Genomic DNA, 23,386 nt, shown 5'->3' on the forward strand with positions numbered 1-23,386 from the left:
GTTGTGAAACACTCTTTTTGTAGAATCTGCAAGTGGACATTTGGAACGCTATGAAGCCTAAGGTGGAAAAGGAAATATCTTCACATAAAAATTAGACAGACGCATTTTGACAAACTTCTTCGAGATGTGTGCATTCATCTCACAGAGTTGAACCTTTCTTTTGATTAAGCAATCTTGAAACACTCTTTTTGTAGAATCTGCAAGTGGATATTTGTTGTGCTTTGAGGCCTACGGTGGAAAAGGAAATATCTTCAAATAAAAACTTGACAGAAGCACTCTGAGAGCCTCCTTTGGGCTGTGTGCATTTCTCTCTCAGACTTGACCCTTTCTTTTGATTGAGCATCTTTGAAAGACCACTTTTGTAATAAATGCAAGTGGACATTCGAAGTGCTTTGAGGCCTATGGTGGAAAAGAAAATATCTTCACATCAGAAGGAGACAGAAGCATTCTGACCAATTTCTTTGTGGTGTGTGCATTAATCTCACAGAGTTAAACCTTACTTTCCATTGAGCCATTTTGAAACACTTTTCGTAGAATCTGCAAGTGGACATTTGAAGCGCTTGGAGGCCTAGGGTCGAAAAAGAAATATATTCACATACAAACTAGATGGAAGCCTTCTGACAAACTTCTTTCTGATGTGTGCATTCATCTCACAGAGTTGAACCTTTCTTTTGATTGAGCAGCTTTGAAACCCTCTTTTTGTAGAATTTGCATGTGAACATTTGAAGCGCTTTGAGGCCTGTGGAGCAAAAGGAAATATCTCCACCTAAAAACTAGACAGAAGCATTCTGACAAACTTCTTTGTGATGTGTGCATTCATCTCACAGAGTTGATCCTTACTTTTCATTGAGCAGTTTTGAAACACTCTTTTTGTAGAATCTGCAGGTGGATATTTGGAGGGCTTTGAGGCCTCTGGTGGATAACGAAATATCTTCACATAATAACTAGACAGAAGAATTCTCACAAACTTCTTTGTAATGTGAGCATTCGTCTCACAGAGTTGAACTGTTCTTTTGACTGGGCAGCTTTGAAAGAGTACTTTTATCAAATCTGCAAGTGGACATTTGGATCGCTTTGAGGCCTCTGGTGGAAAAGGAAATAGCTTCACAATAAAACTGGAGAGAAGCGTTCTGACAAACTTCTTTGTGATGTGTACATTCATCTCACAGAGTTGAACCTTGCTTTTCATTGAGCAGTTTTGAAACACACTTTTTGTAGAATTTGAAAGTGGACCTTTGGATTGCTTGGAGGCCTATGGTGGAAAAGGAAATATCTTCACATAAAGACTAGACAGAAGCATTGTGACAAACTCCTTTGTGATGTGTGCATTCAACTCACAGAGTTGAACCTTTCTTTTGACTGAGCAACTTTGAAACACTCTCTCTGTAGAATCTCCCAGTGGATATTTGCAGTGGCTTGAGGCCTCTGACGGAAAAGGAAATATCTTCACATAACAAGTAGACAGAAGCACTCAGACAAACTTTTTTGTGATGTGTGCATTCTTCTCACAGAGTTGAACCTTAATTTTCATTGAGCAGTTTTGAAACACTCTTTTTGTAGAATCTGCAAGTAGTCATTTGGAGCGCTTTGAGGCCTTTGTTGGAAAACGAAATGTCTTCATATAATAACTAGACAGAAGCATTCTGAGAAACTTATTTGTGATATCTGCATTCATCTCACAGAGTTGAATCTTTCCTTTGATTCAGCAGCTTTGAAACACTCTTTTCGTAGAATCTGCTAGTGGACATTTGGAGCGCTTTGAGGCCTATGGTGGAAAAGGCAATATCTTCACATAAAAACTAGACAGAAGCCTTCTGACAAACTTCTTTGTGATGTGTGAATTTATTTCATAGATTTCAACTTTCTTGTGATTGAGCAGTTGTGAAACACTCTTTTTGTAGAATCTGCAAGTGGACATTTGGAACGCTATGAAGCCTAAGGTGGAAAAGGAAATATCTTCACATAAAAATTAGACAGACGCATTTTGACAAACTTCTTCGAGATGTGTGCATTCATCTCACAGAGTTGAACCTTTCTTTTGATTAAGCAATCTTGAAACACTCTTTTTGTAGAATCTGCAAGTGGATATTTGTTGTGCTTTGAGGCCTACGGTGGAAAAGGAAATATCTTCAAATAAAAACTTGACAGAAGCACTCTGAGAGCCTCCTTTGGGCTGTGTGCATTTCTCTCTCAGACTTGACCCTGTCTTTTGATTGAGCATCGTTGAAAGACCACTTTTGTAGTAAATGCAAGTGGACATTCGAAGTGCTTTGAGGCCTATGGTGGAAAAGAAAATATCTTCACATCAGAAGGAGACAGAAGCATTCTGACCAATTTCTTTGTGGTGTGTGCATTAATCTCACAGAGTTAAACCTTACTTTCCATTGAGCCATTTTGAAACACTTTTCGTAGAATCTGCAAGTGGACATTTGAAGCGCTTGGAGGCCTAGGGTCGAAAAAGAAATATATTCACATACAAACTAGATGGAAGCCTTCTGACAAACTTCTTTCTGATGTGTGCATTCATCTCACAGAGTTGAACCTTTCTTTTGATTGAGCAGCTTTGAAACCCTCTTTTTGTAGAATTTGCCTGTGAACATTTGAAGCGCTTTGAGGCCTGTGGAGCAAAAGGAAATATCTCCACCTAAAAACTAGACAGAAGCATTCTGACAAACTTCTTTGTGATGTGTGCATTCATCTCACAGAGTTGATCCTTACTTTTCATTGAGCAGTTTTGAAACACTCTTTTTGTAGAATCTGCAGGTGGATATTTGGAGGGCTTTGAGGCCTCTGGTGGATAACGAAATATCTTCACATAATAACTAGACAGAAGAATTCTCACAAACTTCTTTGTAATGTGAGCATTCGTCTCACAGAGTTGAACTGTTCTTTTGACTGGGCAGCTTTGAAAGAGTACTTTTATCAAATCTGCAAGTGGACATTTGGATCGCTTTGAGGCCTCTGGTGGAAAAGGAAATAGCTTCACAATAAAACTGGAGAGAAGCGTTCTGACAAACTTCTTTGTGATGTGTACATTCATCTCACAGAGTTGAACCTTGCTTTTCATTGAGCAGTTTTGAAACACACTTTTTGTAGAATTTGAAAGTGGACCTTTGGATTGCTTGGAGGCCTATGGTGGAAAAGGAAATATCTTCACATAAAGACTAGACAGAAGCATTGTGACAAACTCCTTTGTGATGTGTGCATTCAACTCACAGAGTTGAACCTTTCTTTTGACTGAGCAACTTTGAAACACTCTCTCTGTAGAATCTCCCAGTGGATATTTGCAGTGGCTTGAGGCCTCTGACGGAAAAGGAAATATCTTCACATAACAAGTAGACAGAAGCACTCAGACAAACTTTTTTGTGATGTGTGCATTCTTCTCACAGAGTTGAACCTTAATTTTCATTGAGCAGTTTTGAAACACTCTTTTTGTAGAATCTGCAAGTAGTCATTTGGAGCGCTTTGAGGCCTTTGTTGGAAAACGAAATGTCTTCATATAATAACTAGACAGAAGCATTCTGAGAAACTTATTTGTGATATCTGCATTCATCTCACAGAGTTGAATCTTTCCTTTGATTCAGCAGCTTTGAAACAGTCTTTTCGTAGAATCTGCTAGTGGACATTTGGAGCGCTTCGAGGCCTATGGTGGAAAAGGCAATATCTTCACATAAAAACTAGACAGAAGCCTTCTGACAAACTTCTTTGTGATGTGTGAATTTATTTCATAGATTTCAACTTTCTTGTGATTGAGCAGTTGTGAAACACTCTTTTTGTAGAATCTGCAAGTGGACATTTGGAACGCTATGAAGCCTAAGGTGGAAAAGGAAATATCTTCACATAAAAATTAGACGCATTTTGACAAACTTCTTCGAGATGTGTGCATTCATCTCACAGAGTTGAACCTTTCTTTTGATTAAGCAATCTTGAAACACTCTTTTTGTAGAATCTGCAAGTGGATATTTGTTGTGCTTTGAGGCCTACGGTGGAAAAGGAAATATCTTCAAATAAAAACTTGACAGAAGCACTCTGAGAGCCTCCTTTGGGCTGTGTGCATTTCTCTCTCAGACTTGACCCTTTCTTTTGATTGAGCATCTTTGAAAGACCACTTTTGTAATAAATGCAAGTGGACATTCGAAGTGCTTTGAGGCCTATGGTGGAAAAGAAAATATCTTCACATCAGAAGGAGACAGAAGCATTCTGACCAATTTCTTTGTGGTGTGTGCATTAATCTCACAGAGTTAAACCTTACTTTCCATTGAGCCATTTTGAAACACTTTTCGTAGAATCTGCAAGTGGACATTTGAAGCGCTTGGAGGCCTAGGGTCGAAAAAGAAATATATTCACATACAAACTAGATGGAAGCCTTCTGACAAACTTCTTTCTGATGTGTGCATTCATCTCACAGAGTTGAACCTTTCTTTTGATTGAGCAGCTTTGAAACCCTCTTTTTGTAGAATTTGCCTGTGAACATTTGAAGCGCTTTGAGGCCTGTGGAGCAAAAGGAAATATCTCCACCTAAAAACTAGACAGAAGCATTCTGACAAACTTCTTTGTGATGTGTGCATTCATCTCACAGAGTTGATCCTTACTTTTCATTGAGCAGTTTTGAAACACTCTTTTTGTAGAATCTGCAGGTGGATATTTGGAGGGCTTTGAGGCCTCTGGTGGATAACGAAATATCTTCACATAATAACTAGACAGAAGAATTCTCACAAACTTCTTTGTAACGTGAGCATTCGTCTCACAGAGTTGAACTGTTCTTTTGACTGGGCAGCTTTGAAAGAGTACTTTTATCAAATCTGCAAGTGGACATTTGGATCGCTTTGAGGCCTCTGGTGGAAAAGGAAATAGCTTCACAATAAAACTGGAGAGAAGCGTTCTGACAAACTTCTTTGTGATGTGTACATTCATCTCACAGAGTTGAACCTTGCTTTTCATTGAGCAGTTTTGAAACACACTTTTTGTAGAATTTGAAAGTGGACCTTTGGATTGCTTGGAGGCCTATGGTGGAAAAGGAAATATCTTCACATAAAGACTAGACAGAAGCATTGTGACAAACTCCTTTGTGATGTGTGCATTCAACTCACAGAGTTGAACCTTTCTTTTGACTGAGCAACTTTGAAACACTCTCTCTGTAGAATCTCCCAGTGGATATTTGCAGTGGCTTGAGGCCTCTGACGGAAAAGGAAATATCTTCACATAACAAGTAGACAGAAGCACTCAGACAAACTTTTTTGTGATGTGTGCATTCTTCTCACAGAGTTGAACCTTAATTTTCATTGAGCAGTTTTGAAACACTCTTTTTGTAGAATCTGCAAGTAGTCATTTGGAGCGCTTTGAGGCCTTTGTTGGAAAACGAAATGTCTTCATATAATAACTAGACAGAAGCATTCTGAGAAACTTATTTGTGATATCTGCATTCATCTCACAGAGTTGAATCTTTCCTTTGATTCAGCAGCTTTGAAACAGTCTTTTCGTAGAATCTGCTAGTGGACATTTGGAGCGCTTCGAGGCCTATGGTGGAAAAGGCAATATCTTCACATAAAAACTAGACAGAAGCCTTCTGACAAACTTCTTTGTGATGTGTGAATTTATTTCATAGATTTCAACTTTCTTGTGATTGAGCAGTTGTGAAACACTCTTTTTGTAGAATCTGCAAGTGGACATTTGGAACGCTATGAAGCCTAAGGTGGAAAAGGAAATATCTTCACATAAAAATTAGACAGACGCATTTTGACAAACTTCTTCGAGATGTGTGCATTCATCTCACAGAGTTGAACCTTTCTTTTGATTAAGCAATCTTGAAACACTCTTTTTGTAGAATCTGCAAGTGGATATTTGTTGTGCTTTGAGGCCTACGGTGGAAAAGGAAATATCTTCAAATAAAAACTTGACAGAAGCACTCTGAGAGCCTCCTTTGGGCTGTGTGCATTTCTCTCTCAGACTTGACCCTGTCTTTTGATTGAGCATCGTTGAAAGACCACTTTTGTAGTAAATGCAAGTGGACATTCGAAGTGCTTTGAGGCCTATGGTGGAAAAGAAAATATCTTCACATCAGAAGGAGACAGAAGCATTCTGACCAATTTCTTTGTGGTGTGTGCATTAATCTCACAGAGTTAAACCTTACTTTCCATTGAGCCATTTTGAAACACTTTTCGTAGAATCTGCAAGTGGACATTTGAAGCGCTTGGAGGCCTAGGGTCGAAAAAGAAATATATTCACATACAAACTAGATGGAAGCCTTCTGACAAACTTCTTTCTGATGTGTGCATTCATCTCACAGAGTTGAACCTTTCTTTTGATTGAGCAGCTTTGAAACCCTCTTTTTGTAGAATTTGCCTGTGAACATTTGAAGCGCTTTGAGGCCTGTGGAGCAAAAGGAAATATCTCCACCTAAAAACTAGACAGAAGCATTCTGACAAACTTCTTTGTGATGTGTGCATTCATCTCACAGAGTTGATCCTTACTTTTCATTGAGCAGTTTTGAAACACTCTTTTTGTAGAATCTGCAGGTGGATATTTGGAGGGCTTTGAGGCCTCTGGTGGATAACGAAATATCTTCACATAATAACTAGACAGAAGAATTCTCACAAACTTCTTTGTAATGTGAGCATTCGTCTCACAGAGTTGAACTGTTCTTTTGACTGGGCAGCTTTGAAAGAGTACTTTTATCAAATCTGCAAGTGGACATTTGGATCGCTTTGAGGCCTCTGGTGGAAAAGGAAATAGCTTCACAATAAAACTGGAGAGAAGCGTTCTGACAAACTTCTTTGTGATGTGTACATTCATCTCACAGAGTTGAACCTTGCTTTTCATTGAGCAGTTTTGAAACACACTTTTTGTAGAATTTGAAAGTGGACCTTTGGATTGCTTGGAGGCCTATGGTGGAAAAGGAAATATCTTCACATAAAGACTAGACAGAAGCATTGTGACAAACTCCTTTGTGATGTGTGCATTCAACTCACAGAGTTGAACCTTTCTTTTGACTGAGCAACTTTGAAACACTCTCTCTGTAGAATCTCCCAGTGGATATTTGCAGTGGCTTGAGGCCTCTGACGGAAAAGGAAATATCTTCACATAACAAGTAGACAGAAGCACTCAGACAAACTTTTTTGTGATGTGTGCATTCTTCTCACAGAGTTGAACCTTAATTTTCATTGAGCAGTTTTGAAACACTCTTTTTGTAGAATCTGCAAGTAGTCATTTGGAGCGCTTTGAGGCCTTTGTTGGAAAACGAAATGTCTTCATATAATAACTAGACAGAAGCATTCTGAGAAACTTATTTGTGATATCTGCATTCATCTCACAGAGTTGAATCTTTCCTTTGATTCAGCAGCTTTGAAACACTCTTTTCGTAGAATCTGCTAGTGGACATTTGGAGCGCTTCGAGGCCTATGGTGGAAAAGGCAATATCTTCACATAAAAACTAGACAGAAGCCTTCTGACAAACTTCTTTGTGATGTGTGAATTTATTTCATAGATTTCAACTTTCTTGTGATTGAGCAGTTGTGAAACACTCTTTTTGTAGAATCTGCAAGTGGACATTTGGAACGCTATGAAGCCTAAGGTGGAAAAGGAAATATCTTCACATAAAAATTAGACAGACGCATTTTGACAAACTTCTTCGAGATGTGTGCATTCATCTCACAGAGTTGAACCTTTCTTTTGATTAAGCAATCTTGAAACACTCTTTTTGTAGAATCTGCAAGTGGATATTTGTTGTGCTTTGAGGCCTACGGTGGAAAAGGAAATATCTTCAAATAAAAACTTGACAGAAGCACTCTGAGAGCCTCCTTTGGGCTGTGTGCATTTCTCTCTCAGACTTGACCCTTTCTTTTGATTGAGCATCTTTGAAAGACCACTTTTGTAATAAATGCAAGTGGACATTCGAAGTGCTTTGAGGCCTATGGTGGAAAAGAAAATATCTTCACATCAGAAGGAGACAGAAGCATTCTGACCAATTTCTTTGTGGTGTGTGCATTAATCTCACAGAGTTAAACCTTACTTTCCATTGAGCCATTTTGAAACACTTTTCGTAGAATCTGCAAGTGGACATTTGAAGCGCTTGGAGGCCTAGGGTCGAAAAAGAAATATATTCACATACAAACTAGATGGAAGCCTTCTGACAAACTTCTTTCTGATGTGTGCATTCATCTCACAGAGTTGAACCTTTCTTTTGATTGAGCAGCTTTGAAACCCTCTTTTTGTAGAATTTGCCTGTGAACATTTGAAGCGCTTTGAGGCCTGTGGAGCAAAAGGAAATATCTCCACCTAAAAACTAGACAGAAGCATTCTGACAAACTTCTTTGTGATGTGTGCATTCATCTCACAGAGTTGATCCTTACTTTTCATTGAGCAGTTTTGAAACACTCTTTTTGTAGAATCTGCAGGTGGATATTTGGAGGGCTTTGAGGCCTCTGGTGGATAACGAAATATCTTCACATAATAACTAGACAGAAGAATTCTCACAAACTTCTTTGTAATGTGAGCATTCGTCTCACAGAGTTGAACTGTTCTTTTGACTGGGCAGCTTTGAAAGAGTACTTTTATCAAATCTGCAAGTGGACATTTGGATCGCTTTGAGGCCTCTGGTGGAAAAGGAAATAGCTTCACAATAAAACTGGAGAGAAGCGTTCTGACAAACTTCTTTGTGATGTGTACATTCATCTAACAGAGTTGAACCTTGCTTTTCATTGAGCAGTTTTGAAACACACTTTTTGTAGAATTTGAAAGTGGACCTTTGGATTGCTTGGAGGCCTATGGTGGAAAAGGAAATATCTTCACATAAAGACTAGACAGAAGCATTGTGACAAACTCCTTTGTGATGTGTGCATTCAACTCACAGAGTTGAACCTTTCTTTTGACTGAGCAACTTTGAAACACTCTCTCTGTAGAATCTCCCAGTGGATATTTGCAGTGGCTTGAGGCCTCTGACGGAAAAGGAAATATCTTCACATAACAAGTAGACAGAAGCACTCAGACAAACTTTTTTGTGATGTGTGCATTCTTCTCACAGAGTTGAACCTTAATTTTCATTGAGCAGTTTTGAAACACTCTTTTTGTAGAATCTGCAAGTAGTCATTTGGAGCGCTTTGAGGCCTTTGTTGGAAAACGAAATGTCTTCATATAATAACTAGACAGAAGCATTCTGAGAAACTTATTTGTGATATCTGCATTCATCTCACAGAGTTGAATCTTTCCTTTGATTCAGCAGCTTTGAAACACTCTTTTCGTAGAATCTGCTAGTGGACATTTGGAGCGCTTCGAGGCCTATGGTGGAAAAGGCAATATCTTCACATAAAAACTAGACAGAAGCCTTCTGACAAACTTCTTTGTGATGTGTGAATTTATTTCATAGATTTCAACTTTCTTGTGATTGAGCAGTTGTGAAACACTCTTTTTGTAGAATCTGCAAGTGGACATTTGGAACGCTATGAAGCCTAAGGTGGAAAAGGAAATATCTTCACATAAAAATTAGACAGACGCATTTTGACAAACTTCTTCGAGATGTGTGCATTCATCTCACAGAGTTGAACCTTTCTTTTGATTAAGCAATCTTGAAACACTCTTTTTGTAGAATCTGCAAGTGGATATTTGTTGTGCTTTGAGGCCTACGGTGGAAAAGGAAATATCTTCAAATAAAAACTTGACAGAAGCACTCTGAGAGCCTCCTTTGGGCTGTGTGCATTTCTCTCTCAGACTTGACCCTTTCTTTTGATTGAGCATCTTTGAAAGACCACTTTTGTAATAAATGCAAGTGGACATTCGAAGTGCTTTGAGGCCTATGGTGGAAAAGAAAATATCTTCACATCAGAAGGAGACAGAAGCATTCTGACCAATTTCTTTGTGGTGTGTGCATTAATCTCACAGAGTTAAACCTTACTTTCCATTGAGCCATTTTGAAACACTTTTCGTAGAATCTGCAAGTGGACATTTGAAGCGCTTGGAGGCCTAGGGTCGAAAAAGAAATATATTCACATACAAACTAGATGGAAGCCTTCTGACAAACTTCTTTCTGATGTGTGCATTCATCTCACAGAGTTGAACCTTTCTTTTGATTGAGCAGCTTTGAAACCCTCTTTTTGTAGAATTTGCCTGTGAACATTTGAAGCGCTTTGAGGCCTGTGGAGCAAAAGGAAATATCTCCACCTAAAAACTAGACAGAAGCATTCTGACAAACTTCTTTGTGATGTGTGCATTCATCTCACAGAGTTGATCCTTACTTTTCATTGAGCAGTTTTGAAACACTCTTTTTGTAGAATCTGCAGGTGGATATTTGGAGGGCTTTGAGGCCTCTGGTGGATAACGAAATATCTTCACATAATAACTAGACAGAAGAATTCTCACAAACTTCTTTGTAATGTGAGCATTCGTCTCACAGAGTTGAACTGTTCTTTTGACTGGGCAGCTTTGAAAGAGTACTTTTATCAAATCTGCAAGTGGACATTTGGATCGCTTTGAGGCCTCTGGTGGAAAAGGAAATAGCTTCACAATAAAACTGGAGAGAAGCGTTCTGACAAACTTCTTTGTGATGTGTACATTCATCTCACAGAGTTGAACCTTGCTTTTCATTGAGCAGTTTTGAAACACACTTTTTGTAGAATTTGAAAGTGGACCTTTGGATTGCTTGGAGGCCTATGGTGGAAAAGGAAATATCTTCACATAAAGACTAGACAGAAGCATTGTGACAAACTCCTTTGTGATGTGTGCATTCAACTCACAGAGTTGAACCTTTCTTTTGACTGAGCAACTTTGAAACACTCTCTCTGTAGAATCTCCCAGTGGATATTTGCAGTGGCTTGAGGCCTCTGACGGAAAAGGAAATATCTTCACATAACAAGTAGACAGAAGCACTCAGACAAACTTTTTTGTGATGTGTGCATTCTTCTCACAGAGTTGAACCTTAATTTTCATTGAGCAGTTTTGAAACACTCTTTTTGTAGAATCTGCAAGTAGTCATTTGGAGCGCTTTGAGGCCTTTGTTGGAAAACGAAATGTCTTCATATAATAACTAGACAGAAGCATTCTGAGAAACTTATTTGTGATATCTGCATTCATCTCACAGAGTTGAATCTTTCCTTTGATTCAGCAGCTTTGAAACAGTCTTTTCGTAGAATCTGCTAGTGGACATTTGGAGCGCTTCGAGGCCTATGGTGGAAAAGGCAATATCTTCACATAAAAACTAGACAGAAGCCTTCTGACAAACTTCTTTGTGATGTGTGAATTTATTTCATAGATTTCAACTTTCTTGTGATTGAGCAGTTGTGAAACACTCTTTTTGTAGAATCTGCAAGTGGACATTTGGAACGCTATGAAGCCTAAGGTGGAAAAGGAAATATCTTCACATAAAAATTAGACAGACGCATTTTGACAAACTTCTTCGAGATGTGTGCATTCATCTCACAGAGTTGAACCTTTCTTTTGATTAAGCAATCTTGAAACACTCTTTTTGTAGAATCTGCAAGTGGATATTTGTTGTGCTTTGAGGCCTACGGTGGAAAAGGAAATATCTTCAAATAAAAACTTGACAGAAGCACTCTGAGAGCCTCCTTTGGGCTGTGTGCATTTCTCTCTCAGACTTGACCCTTTCTTTTGATTGAGCATCTTTGAAAGACCACTTTTGTAATAAATGCAAGTGGACATTCGAAGTGCTTTGAGGCCTATGGTGGAAAAGAAAATATCTTCACATCAGAAGGAGACAGAAGCATTCTGACCAATTTCTTTGTGGTGTGTGCATTAATCTCACAGAGTTAAACCTTACTTTCCATTGAGCCATTTTGAAACACTTTTCGTAGAATCTGCAAGTGGACATTTGAAGCGCTTGGAGGCCTAGGGTCGAAAAAGAAATATATTCACATACAAACTAGATGGAAGCCTTCTGACAAACTTCTTTCTGATGTGTGCATTCATCTCACAGAGTTGAACCTTTCTTTTGATTGAGCAGCTTTGAAACCCTCTTTTTGTAGAATTTGCATGTGAACATTTGAAGCGCTTTGAGGCCTGTGGAGCAAAAGGAAATATCTCCACCTAAAAACTAGACAGAAGCATTCTGACAAACTTCTTTGTGATGTGTGCATTCATCTCACAGAGTTGATCCTTACTTTTCATTGAGCAGTTTTGAAACACTCTTTTTGTAGAATCTGCAGGTGGATATTTGGAGGGCTTTGAGGCCTCTGGTGGATAACGAAATATCTTCACATAATAACTAGACAGAAGAATTCTCACAAACTTCTTTGTAATGTGAGCATTCGTCTCACAGAGTTGAACTGTTCTTTTGACTGGGCAGCTTTGAAAGAGTACTTTTATCAAATCTGCAAGTGGACATTTGGATCGCTTTGAGGCCTCTGGTGGAAAAGGAAATAGCTTCACAATAAAACTGGAGAGAAGCGTTCTGACAAACTTCTTTGTGATGTGTACATTCATCTCACAGAGTTGAACCTTGCTTTTCATTGAGCAGTTTTGAAACACACTTTTTGTAGAATTTGAAAGTGGACCTTTGGATTGCTTGGAGGCCTATGGTGGAAAAGGAAATATCTTCACATAAAGACTAGACAGAAGCATTGTGACAAACTCCTTTGTGATGTGTGCATTCAACTCACAGAGTTGAACCTTTCTTTTGACTGAGCAACTTTGAAACACTCTCTCTGTAGAATCTCCCAGTGGATATTTGCAGTGGCTTGAGGCCTCTGACGGAAAAGGAAATATCTTCACATAACAAGTAGACAGAAGCACTCAGACAAACTTTTTTGTGATGTGTGCATTCTTCTCACAGAGTTGAACCTTAATTTTCATTGAGCAGTTTTGAAACACTCTTTTTGTAGAATCTGCAAGTAGTCATTTGGAGCGCTTTGAGGCCTTTGTTGGAAAACGAAATGTCTTCATATAATAACTAGACAGAAGCATTCTGAGAAACTTATTTGTGATATCTGCATTCATCTCACAGAGTTGAATCTTTCCTTTGATTCAGCAGCTTTGAAACACTCTTTTCGTAGAATCTGCTAGTGGACATTTGGAGCGCTTTGAGGCCTATGGTGGAAAAGGCAATATCTTCACATAAAAACTAGACAGAAGCCTTCTGACAAACTTCTTTGTGATGTGTGAATTTATTTCATAGATTTCAACTTTCTTGTGATTGAGCAGTTGTGAAACACTCTTTTTGTAGAATCTGCAAGTGGACATTTGGAACGCTATGAAGCCTAAGGTGGAAAAGGAAATATCTTCACATAAAAATTAGACAGACGCATTTTGACAAACTTCTTCGAGATGTGTGCATTCATCTCACAGAGTTGAACCTTTCTTTTGATTAAGCAATCTTGAAACACTCTTTTTGTAGAATCTGCAAGTGGATATTTGTTGTGCTTTGAGGCCTACGGTGGAAAAGGAAATATCTTCAAATAAAAACTTGACAGAAGCACTCTGAGAGCCTCCTTTGGGCTGTGTGCATTTCTCTCTCAGACTTGACCCTGTCTTTTGATTGAGCATCGTTGAAAGACCACTTTTGTAGTAAATGCAAGTGGACATTCGAAGTGCTTTGAGGCCTATGGTGGAAAAGAAAATATCTTCACATCAGAAGGAGACAGAAGCATTCTGACCAATTTCTTTGTGGTGTGTGCATTAATCTCACAGAGTTAAACCTTACTTTCCATTGAGCCATTTTGAAACACTTTTCGTAGAATCTGCAAGTGGACATTTGAAGCGCTTGGAGGCCTAGGGTCGAAAAAGAAATATATTCACATACAAACTAGATGGAAGCCTTCTGACAAACTTCTTTCTGATGTGTGCATTCATCTCACAGAGTTGAACCTTTCTTTTGATTGAGCAGCTTTGAAACCCTCTTTTTGTAGAATTTGCCTGTGAACATTTGAAGCGCTTTGAGGCCTGTGGAGCAAAAGGAAATATCTCCACCTAAAAACTAGACAGAAGCATTCTGACAAACTTCTTTGTGATGTGTGCATTCATCTCACAGAGTTGATCCTTACTTTTCATTGAGCAGTTTTGAAACACTCTTTTTGTAGAATCTGCAGGTGGATATTTGGAGGGCTTTGAGGCCTCTGGTGGATAACGAAATATCTTCACATAATAACTAGACAGAAGAATTCTCACAAACTTCTTTGTAATGTGAGCATTCGTCTCACAGAGTTGAACTGTTCTTTTGACTGGGCAGCTTTGAAAGAGTACTTTTATCAAATCTGCAAGTGGACATTTGGATCGCTTTGAGGCCTCTGGTGGAAAAGGAAATAGCTTCACAATAAAACTGGAGAGAAGCGTTCTGACAAACTTCTTTGTGATGTGTACATTCATCTCACAGAGTTGAACCTTGCTTTTCATTGAGCAGTTTTGAAACACACTTTTTGTAGAATTTGAAAGTGGACCTTTGGATTGCTTGGAGGCCTATGGTGGAAAAGGAAATATCTTCACATAAAGACTAGACAGAAGCATTGTGACAAACTCCTTTGTGATGTGTGCATTCAACTCACAGAGTTGAACCTTTCTTTTGACTGAGCAACTTTGAAACACTCTCTCTGTAGAATCTCCCAGTGGATATTTGCAGTGGCTTGAGGCCTCTGACGGAAAAGGAAATATCTTCACATAACAAGTAGACAGAAGCACTCAGACAAACTTTTTTGTGATGTGTGCATTCTTCTCACAGAGTTGAACCTTAATTTTCATTGAGCAGTTTTGAAACACTCTTTTTGTAGAATCTGCAAGTAGTCATTTGGAGCGCTTTGAGGCCTTTGTTGGAAAACGAAATGTCTTCATATAATAACTAGACAGAAGCATTCTGAGAAACTTATTTGTGATATCTGCATTCATCTCACAGAGTTGAATCTTTCCTTTGATTCAGCAGCTTTGAAACAGTCTTTTCGTAGAATCTGCTAGTGGACATTTGGAGCGCTTCGAGGCCTATGGTGGAAAAGGCAATATCTTCACATAAAAACTAGACAGAAGCCTTCTGACAAACTTCTTTGTGATGTGTGAATTTATTTCATAGATTTCAACTTTCTTGTGATTGAGCAGTTGTGAAACACTCTTTTTGTAGAATCTGCAAGTGGACATTTGGAACGCTATGAAGCCTAAGGTGGAAAAGGAAATATCTTCACATAAAAATTAGACAGACGCATTTTGACAAACTTCTTCGAGATGTGTGCATTCATCTCACAGAGTTGAACCTTTCTTTTGATTAAGCAATCTTGAAACACTCTTTTTGTAGAATCTGCAAGTGGATATTTGTTGTGCTTTGAGGCCTACGGTGGAAAAGGAAATATCTTCAAATAAAAACTTGACAGAAGCACTCTGAGAGCCTCCTTTGGGCTGTGTGCATTTCTCTCTCAGACTTGACCCTTTCTTTTGATTGAGCATCTTTGAAAGACCACTTTTGTAATAAATGCAAGTGGACATTCGAAGTGCTTTGAGGCCTATGGTGGAAAAGAAAATATCTTCACATCAGAAGGAGACAGAAGCATTCTGACCAATTTCTTTGTGGTGTGTGCATTAATCTCACAGAGTTAAACCTTACTTTCCATTGAGCCATTTTGAAACACTTTTCGTAGAATCTGCAAGTGGACATTTGAAGCGCTTGGAGGCCTAGGGTCGAAAAAGAAATATATTCACATACAAACTAGATGGAAGCCTTCTGACAAACTTCTTTCTGATGTGTGCATTCATCTCACAGAGTTGAACCTTTCTTTTGATTGAGCAGCTTTGAAACCCTCTTTTTGTAGAATTTGCCTGTGAACATTTGAAGCGCTTTGAGGCCTGTGGAGCAAAAGGAAATATCTCCACCTAAAAACTAGACAGAAGCATTCTGACAAACTTCTTTGTGATGTGTGCATTCATCTCACAGAGTTGATCCTTACTTTTCATTGAGCAGTTTTGAAACACTCTTTTTGTAGAATCTGCAGGTGGATATTTGGAGGGCTTTGAGGCCTCTGGTGGATAACGAAATATCTTCACATAATAACTAGACAGAAGAATTCTCACAAACTTCTTTGTAACGTGAGCATTCGTCTCACAGAGTTGAACTGTTCTTTTGACTGGGCAGCTTTGAAAGAGTACTTTTATCAAATCTGCAAGTGGACATTTGGATCGCTTTGAGGCCTCTGGTGGAAAAGGAAATAGCTTCACAATAAAACTGGAGAGAAGCGTTCTGACAAACTTCTTTGTGATGTGTACATTCATCTCACAGAGTTGAACCTTGCTTTTCATTGAGCAGTTTTGAAACACACTTTTTGTAGAATTTGAAAGTGGACCTTTGGATTGCTTGGAGGCCTATGGTGGAAAAGGAAATATCTTCACATAAAGACTAGACAGAAGCATTGTGACAAACTCCTTTGTGATGTGTGCATTCAACTCACAGAGTTGAACCTTTCTTTTGACTGAGCAACTTTGAAACACTCTCTCTGTAGAATCTCCCAGTGGATATTTGCAGTGGCTTGAGGCCTCTGACGGAAAAGGAAATATCTTCACATAACAAGTAGACAGAAGCACTCAGACAAACTTTTTTGTGATGTGTGCATTCTTCTCACAGAGTTGAACCTTAATTTTCATTGAGCAGTTTTGAAACACTCTTTTTGTAGAATCTGCAAGTAGTCATTTGGAGCGCTTTGAGGCCTTTGTTGGAAAACGAAATGTCTTCATATAATAACTAGACAGAAGCATTCTGAGAAACTTATTTGTGATATCTGCATTCATCTCACAGAGTTGAATCTTTCCTTTGATTCAGCAGCTTTGAAACAGTCTTTTCGTAGAATCTGCTAGTGGACATTTGGAGCGCTTCGAGGCCTATGGTGGAAAAGGCAATATCTTCACATAAAAACTAGACAGAAGCCTTCTGACAAACTTCTTTGTGATGTGTGAATTTATTTCATAGATTTCAACTTTCTTGTGATTGAGCAGTTGTGAAACACTCTTTTTGTAGAATCTGCAAGTGGACATTTGGAACGCTATGAAGCCTAAGGTGGAAAAGGAAATATCTTCACATAAAAATTAGACAGACGCATTTTGACAAACTTCTTCGAGATGTGTGCATTCATCTCACAGAGTTGAACCTTTCTTTTGATTAAGCAATCTTGAAACACTCTTTTTGTAGAATCTGCAAGTGGATATTTGTTGTGCTTTGAGGCCTACGGTGGAAAAGGAAATATCTTCAAATAAAAACTTGACAGAAGCACTCTGAGAGCCTCCTTTGGGCTGTGTGCATTTCTCTCTCAGACTTGACCCTGTCTTTTGATTGAGCATCGTTGAAAGACCACTTTTGTAGTAAATGCAAGTGGACATTCGAAGTGCTTTGAGGCCTATGGTGGAAAAGAAAATATCTTCACATCAGAAGGAGACAGAAGCATTCTGACCAATTTCTTTGTGGTGTGTGCATTAATCTCACAGAGTTAAACCTTACTTTCCATTGAGCCATTTTGAAACACTTTTCGTAGAATCTGCAAGTGGACATTTGAAGCGCTTGGAGGCCTAGGGTCGAAAAAGAAATATATTCACATACAAACTAGATGGAAGCCTTCTGACAAACTTCTTTCTGATGTGTGCATTCATCTCACAGAGTTGAACCTTTCTTTTGATTGAGCAGCTTTGAAACCCTCTTTTTGTAGAATTTGCCTGTGAACATTTGAAGCGCTTTGAGGCCTGTGGAGCAAAAGGAAATATCTCCACCTAAAAACTAGACAGAAGCATTCTGACAAACTTCTTTGTGATGTGTGCATTCATCTCACAGAGTTGATCCTTACTTTTCATTGAGCAGTTTTGAAACACTCTTTTTGTAGAATCTGCAGGTGGATATTTGGAGGGCTTTGAGGCCTCTGGTGGATAACGAAATATCTTCACATAATAACTAGACAGAAGAATTCTCACAAACTTCTTTGTAATGTGAGCATTCGTCTCACAGAGTTGAACTGTTCTTTTGACTGGGCAGCTTTGAAAGAGTACTTTTATCAAATCTGCAAGTGGACATTTGGATCGCTTTGAGGCCTCTGGTGGAAAAGGAAATAGCTTCACAATAAAACTGGAGAGAAGCGTTCTGACAAACTTCTTTGTGATGTGTACATTCATCTCACAGAGTTGAACCTTGCTTTTCATTGAGCAGTTTTGAAACACACTTTTTGTAGAATTTGAAAGTGGACCTTTGGATTGCTTGGAGGCCTATGGTGGAAAAGGAAATATCTTCACATAAAGACTAGACAGAAGCATTGTGACAAACTCCTTTGTGATGTGTGCATTCAACTCACAGAGTTGAACCTTTCTTTTGACTGAGCAACTTTGAAACACTCTCTCTGTAGAATCTCCCAGTGGATATTTGCAGTGGCTTGAGGCCTCTGACGGAAAAGGAAATATCTTCACATAACAAGTAGACAGAAGCACTCAGACAAACTTTTTTGTGATGTGTGCATTCTTCTCACAGAGTTGAACCTTAATTTTCATTGAGCAGTTTTGAAACACTCTTTTTGTAGAATCTGCAAGTAGTCATTTGGAGCGCTTTGAGGCCTTTGTTGGAAAACGAAATGTCTTCATATAATAACTAGACAGAAGCATTCTGAGAAACTTATTTGTGATATCTGCATTCATCTCACAGAGTTGAATCTTTCCTTTGATTCAGCAGCTTTGAAACACTCTTTTCGTAGAATCTGCTAGTGGACATTTGGAGCGCTTCGAGGCCTATGGTGGAAAAGGCAATATCTTCACATAAAAACTAGACAGAAGCCTTCTGACAAACTTCTTTGTGATGTGTGAATTTATTTCATAGATTTCAACTTTCTTGTGATTGAGCAGTTGTGAAACACTCTTTTTGTAGAATCTGCAAGTGGACATTTGGAACGCTATGAAGCCTAAGGTGGAAAAGGAAATATCTTCACATAAAAATTAGACAGACGCATTTTGACAAACTTCTTCGAGATGTGTGCATTCATCTCACAGAGTTGAACCTTTCTTTTGATTAAGCAATCTTGAAACACTCTTTTTGTAGAATCTGCAAGTGGATATTTGTTGTGCTTTGAGGCCTACGGTGGAAAAGGAAATATCTTCAAATAAAAACTTGACAGAAGCACTCTGAGAGCCTCCTTTGGGCTGTGTGCATTTCTCTCTCAGACTTGACCCTTTCTTTTGATTGAGCATCTTTGAAAGACCACTTTTGTAATAAATGCAAGTGGACATTCGAAGTGCTTTGAGGCCTATGGTGGAAAAGAAAATATCTTCACATCAGAAGGAGACAGAAGCATTCTGACCAATTTCTTTGTGGTGTGTGCATTAATCTCACAGAGTTAAACCTTACTTTCCATTGAGCCATTTTGAAACACTTTTCGTAGAATCTGCAAGTGGACATTTGAAGCGCTTGGAGGCCTAGGGTCGAAAAAGAAATATATTCACATACAAACTAGATGGAAGCCTTCTGACAAACTTCTTTCTGATGTGTGCATTCATCTCACAGAGTTGAACCTTTCTTTTGATTGAGCAGCTTTGAAACCCTCTTTTTGTAGAATTTGCCTGTGAACATTTGAAGCGCTTTGAGGCCTGTGGAGCAAAAGGAAATATCTCCACCTAAAAACTAGACAGAAGCATTCTGACAAACTTCTTTGTGATGTGTGCATTCATCTCACAGAGTTGATCCTTACTTTTCATTGAGCAGTTTTGAAACACTCTTTTTGTAGAATCTGCAGGTGGATATTTGGAGGGCTTTGAGGCCTCTGGTGGATAACGAAATATCTTCACATAATAACTAGACAGAAGAATTCTCACAAACTTCTTTGTAACGTGAGCATTCGTCTCACAGAGTTGAACTGTTCTTTTGACTGGGCAGCTTTGAAAGAGTACTTTTATCAAATCTGCAAGTGGACATTTGGATCGCTTTGAGGCCTCTGGTGGAAAAGGAAATAGCTTCACAATAAAACTGGAGAGAAGCGTTCTGACAAACTTCTTTGTGATGTGTACATTCATCTCACAGAGTTGAACCTTGCTTTTCATTGAGCAGTTTTGAAACACACTTTTTGTAGAATTTGAAAGTGGACCTTTGGATTGCTTGGAGGCCTATGGTGGAAAAGGAAATATCTTCACATAAAGACTAGACAGAAGCATTGTGACAAACTCCTTTGTGATGTGTGCATTCAACTCACAGAGTTGAACCTTTCTTTTGACTGAGCAACTTTGAAACACTCTCTCTGTAGAATCTCCCAGTGGATATTTGCAGTGGCTTGAGGCCTCTGACGGAAAAGGAAATATCTTCACATAACAAGTAGACAGAAGCACTCAGACAAACTTTTTTGTGATGTGTGCATTCTTCTCACAGAGTTGAACCTTAATTTTCATTGAGCAGTTTTGAAACACTCTTTTTGTAGAATCTGCAAGTAGTCATTTGGAGCGCTTTGAGGCCTTTGTTGGAAAACGAAATGTCTTCATATAATAACTAGACAGAAGCATTCTGAGAAACTTATTTGTGATATCTGCATTCATCTCACAGAGTTGAATCTTTCCTTTGATTCAGCAGCTTTGAAACACTCTTTTCGTAGAATCTGCTAGTGGACATTTGGAGCGCTTCGAGGCCTATGGTGGAAAAGGCAATATCTTCACATAAAAACTAGACAGAAGCCTTCTGACAAACTTCTTTGTGATGTGTGAATTTATTTCATAGATTTCAACTTTCTTGTGATTGAGCAGTTGTGAAACACTCTTTTTGTAGAATCTGCAAGTGGACATTTGGAACGCTATGAAGCCTAAGGTGGAAAAGGAAATATCTTCACATAAAAATTAGACAGACGCATTTTGACAAACTTCTTCGAGATGTGTGCATTCATCTCACAGAGTTGAACCTTTCTTTTGATTAAGCAATCTTGAAACACTCTTTTTGTAGAATCTGCAAGTGGATATTTGTTGTGCTTTGAGGCCTACGGTGGAAAAGGAAATATCTTCAAATAAAAACTTGACAGAAGCACTCTGAGAGCCTCCTTTGGGCTGTGTGCATTTCTCTCTCAGACTTGACCCTGTCTTTTGATTGAACATCGTTGAAAGACCACTTTTGTAGTAAATGCAAGTGGACATTCGAAGTGCTTTGAGGCCTATGGTGGAAAAGAAAATATCTTCACATCAGAAGGAGACAGAAGCATTCTGACCAATTTCTTTGTGGTGTGTGCATTAATCTCACAGAGTTAAACCTTACTTTCCATTGAGCCATTTTGAAACACTTTTCGTAGAATCTGCAAGTGGACATTTGAAGCGCTTGGAGGCCTAGGGTCGAAAAAGAAATATATTCACATACAAACTAGATGGAAGCCTTCTGACAAACTTCTTTCTGATGTGTGCATTCATCTCACAGAGTTGAACCTTTCTTTTGATTGAGCAGCTTTGAAACCCTCTTTTTGTAGAATTTGCCTGTGAACATTTGAAGCGCTTTGAGGCCTGTGGAGCAAAAGGAAATATCTCCACCTAAAAACTAGACAGAAGCATTCTGACAAACTTCTTTGTGATGTGTGCATTCATCTCACAGAGTTGATCCTTACTTTTCATTGAGCAGTTTTGAAACACTCTTTTTGTAGAATCTGCAGGTGGATATTTGGAGGGCTTTGAGGCCTCTGGTGGATAACGAAATATCTTCACATAATAACTAGACAGAAGAATTCTCACAAACTTCTTTGTAATGTGAGCATTCGTCTCACAGAGTTGAACTGTTCTTTTGACTGGGCAGCTTTGAAAGAGTACTTTTATCAAATCTGCAAGTGGACATTTGGATCGCTTTGAGGCCTCTGGTGGAAAAGGAAATAGCTTCACAATAAAACTGGAGAGAAGCGTTCTGACAAACTTCTTTGTGATGTGTACATTCATCTCACAGAGTTGAACCTTGCTTTTCATTGAGCAGTTTTGAAACACACTTTTTGTAGAATTTGAAAGTGGACCTTTGGATTGCTTGGAGGCCTATGGTGGAAAAGGAAATATCTTCACATAAAGACTAGACAGAAGCATTGTGACAAACTCCTTTGTGATGTGTGCATTCAACTCACAGAGTTGAACCTTTCTTTTGACTGAGCAACTTTGAAACACTCTCTCTGTAGAATCTCCCAGTGGATATTTGCAGTGGCTTGAGGCCTCTGACGGAAAAGGAAATATCTTCACATAACAAGTAGACAGAAGCACTCAGACAAACTTTTTTGTGATGTGTGCATTCTTCTCACAGAGTTGAACCTTAATTTTCATTGAGCAGTTTTGAAACACTCTTTTTGTAGAATCTGCAAGTAGTCATTTGGAGCGCTTTGAGGCCTTTGTTGGAAAACGAAATGTCTTCATATAATAACTAGACAGAAGCATTCTGAGAAACTTATTTGTGATATCTGCATTCATCTCACAGAGTTGAATCTTTCCTTTGATTCAGCAGCTTTGAAACACTCTTTTCGTAGAATCTGCTAGTGGACATTTGGAGCGCTTCGAGGCCTATGGTGGAAAAGGCAATATCTTCACATAAAAACTAGACAGAAGCCTTCTGACAAACTTCTTTGTGATGTGTGAATTTATTTCATAGATTTCAACTTTCTTGTGATTGAGCAGTTGTGAAACACTCTTTTTGTAGAATCTGCAAGTGGACATTTGGAACGCTATGAAGCCTAAGGTGGAAAAGGAAATATCTTCACATAAAAATTAGACAGACGCATTTTGACAAACTTCTTCGAGATGTGTGCATTCATCTCACAGAGTTGAACCTTTCTTTTGATTAAGCAATCTTGAAACACTCTTTTTGTAGAATCTGCAAGTGGATATTTGTTGTGCTTTGAGGCCTACGGTGGAAAAGGAAATATCTTCAAATAAAAACTTGACAGAAGCACTCTGAGAGCCTCCTTTGGGCTGTGTGCATTTCTCTCTCAGACTTGACCCTGTCTTTTGATTGAACATCGTTGAAAGACCACTTTTGTAGTAAATGCAAGTGGACATTCGAAGTGCTTTGAGGCCTATGGTGGAAAAGAAAATATCTTCACATCAGAAGGAGACAGAAGCATTCTGACCAATTTCTTTGTGGTGTGTGCATTAATCTCACAGAGTTAAACCTTACTTTCCATTGAGCCATTTTGAAACACTTTTCGTAGAATCTGCAAGTGGACATTTGAAGCGCTTGGAGGCCTAGGGTCGAAAAAGAAATATATTCACATACAAACTAGATGGAAGCCTTCTGACAAACTTCTTTCTGATGTGTGCATTCATCTCACAGAGTTGAACCTTTCTTTTGATTGAGCAGCTTTGAAACCCTCTTTTTGTAGAATTTGCCTGTGAACATTTGAAGCGCTTTGAGGCCTGTGGAGCAAAAGGAAATATCTCCACCTAAAAACTAGACAGAAGCATTCTGACAAACTTCTTTGTGATGTGTGCATTCATCTCACAGAGTTGATCCTTACTTTTCATTGAGCAG

This window comes from Pan paniscus, chromosome Y (genome assembly GCF_029289425.2).
Source record: "Pan paniscus chromosome Y, NHGRI_mPanPan1-v2.0_pri, whole genome shotgun sequence".
In the NCBI taxonomy this organism is placed as follows: domain Eukaryota; kingdom Metazoa; phylum Chordata; class Mammalia; order Primates; family Hominidae; genus Pan; species Pan paniscus.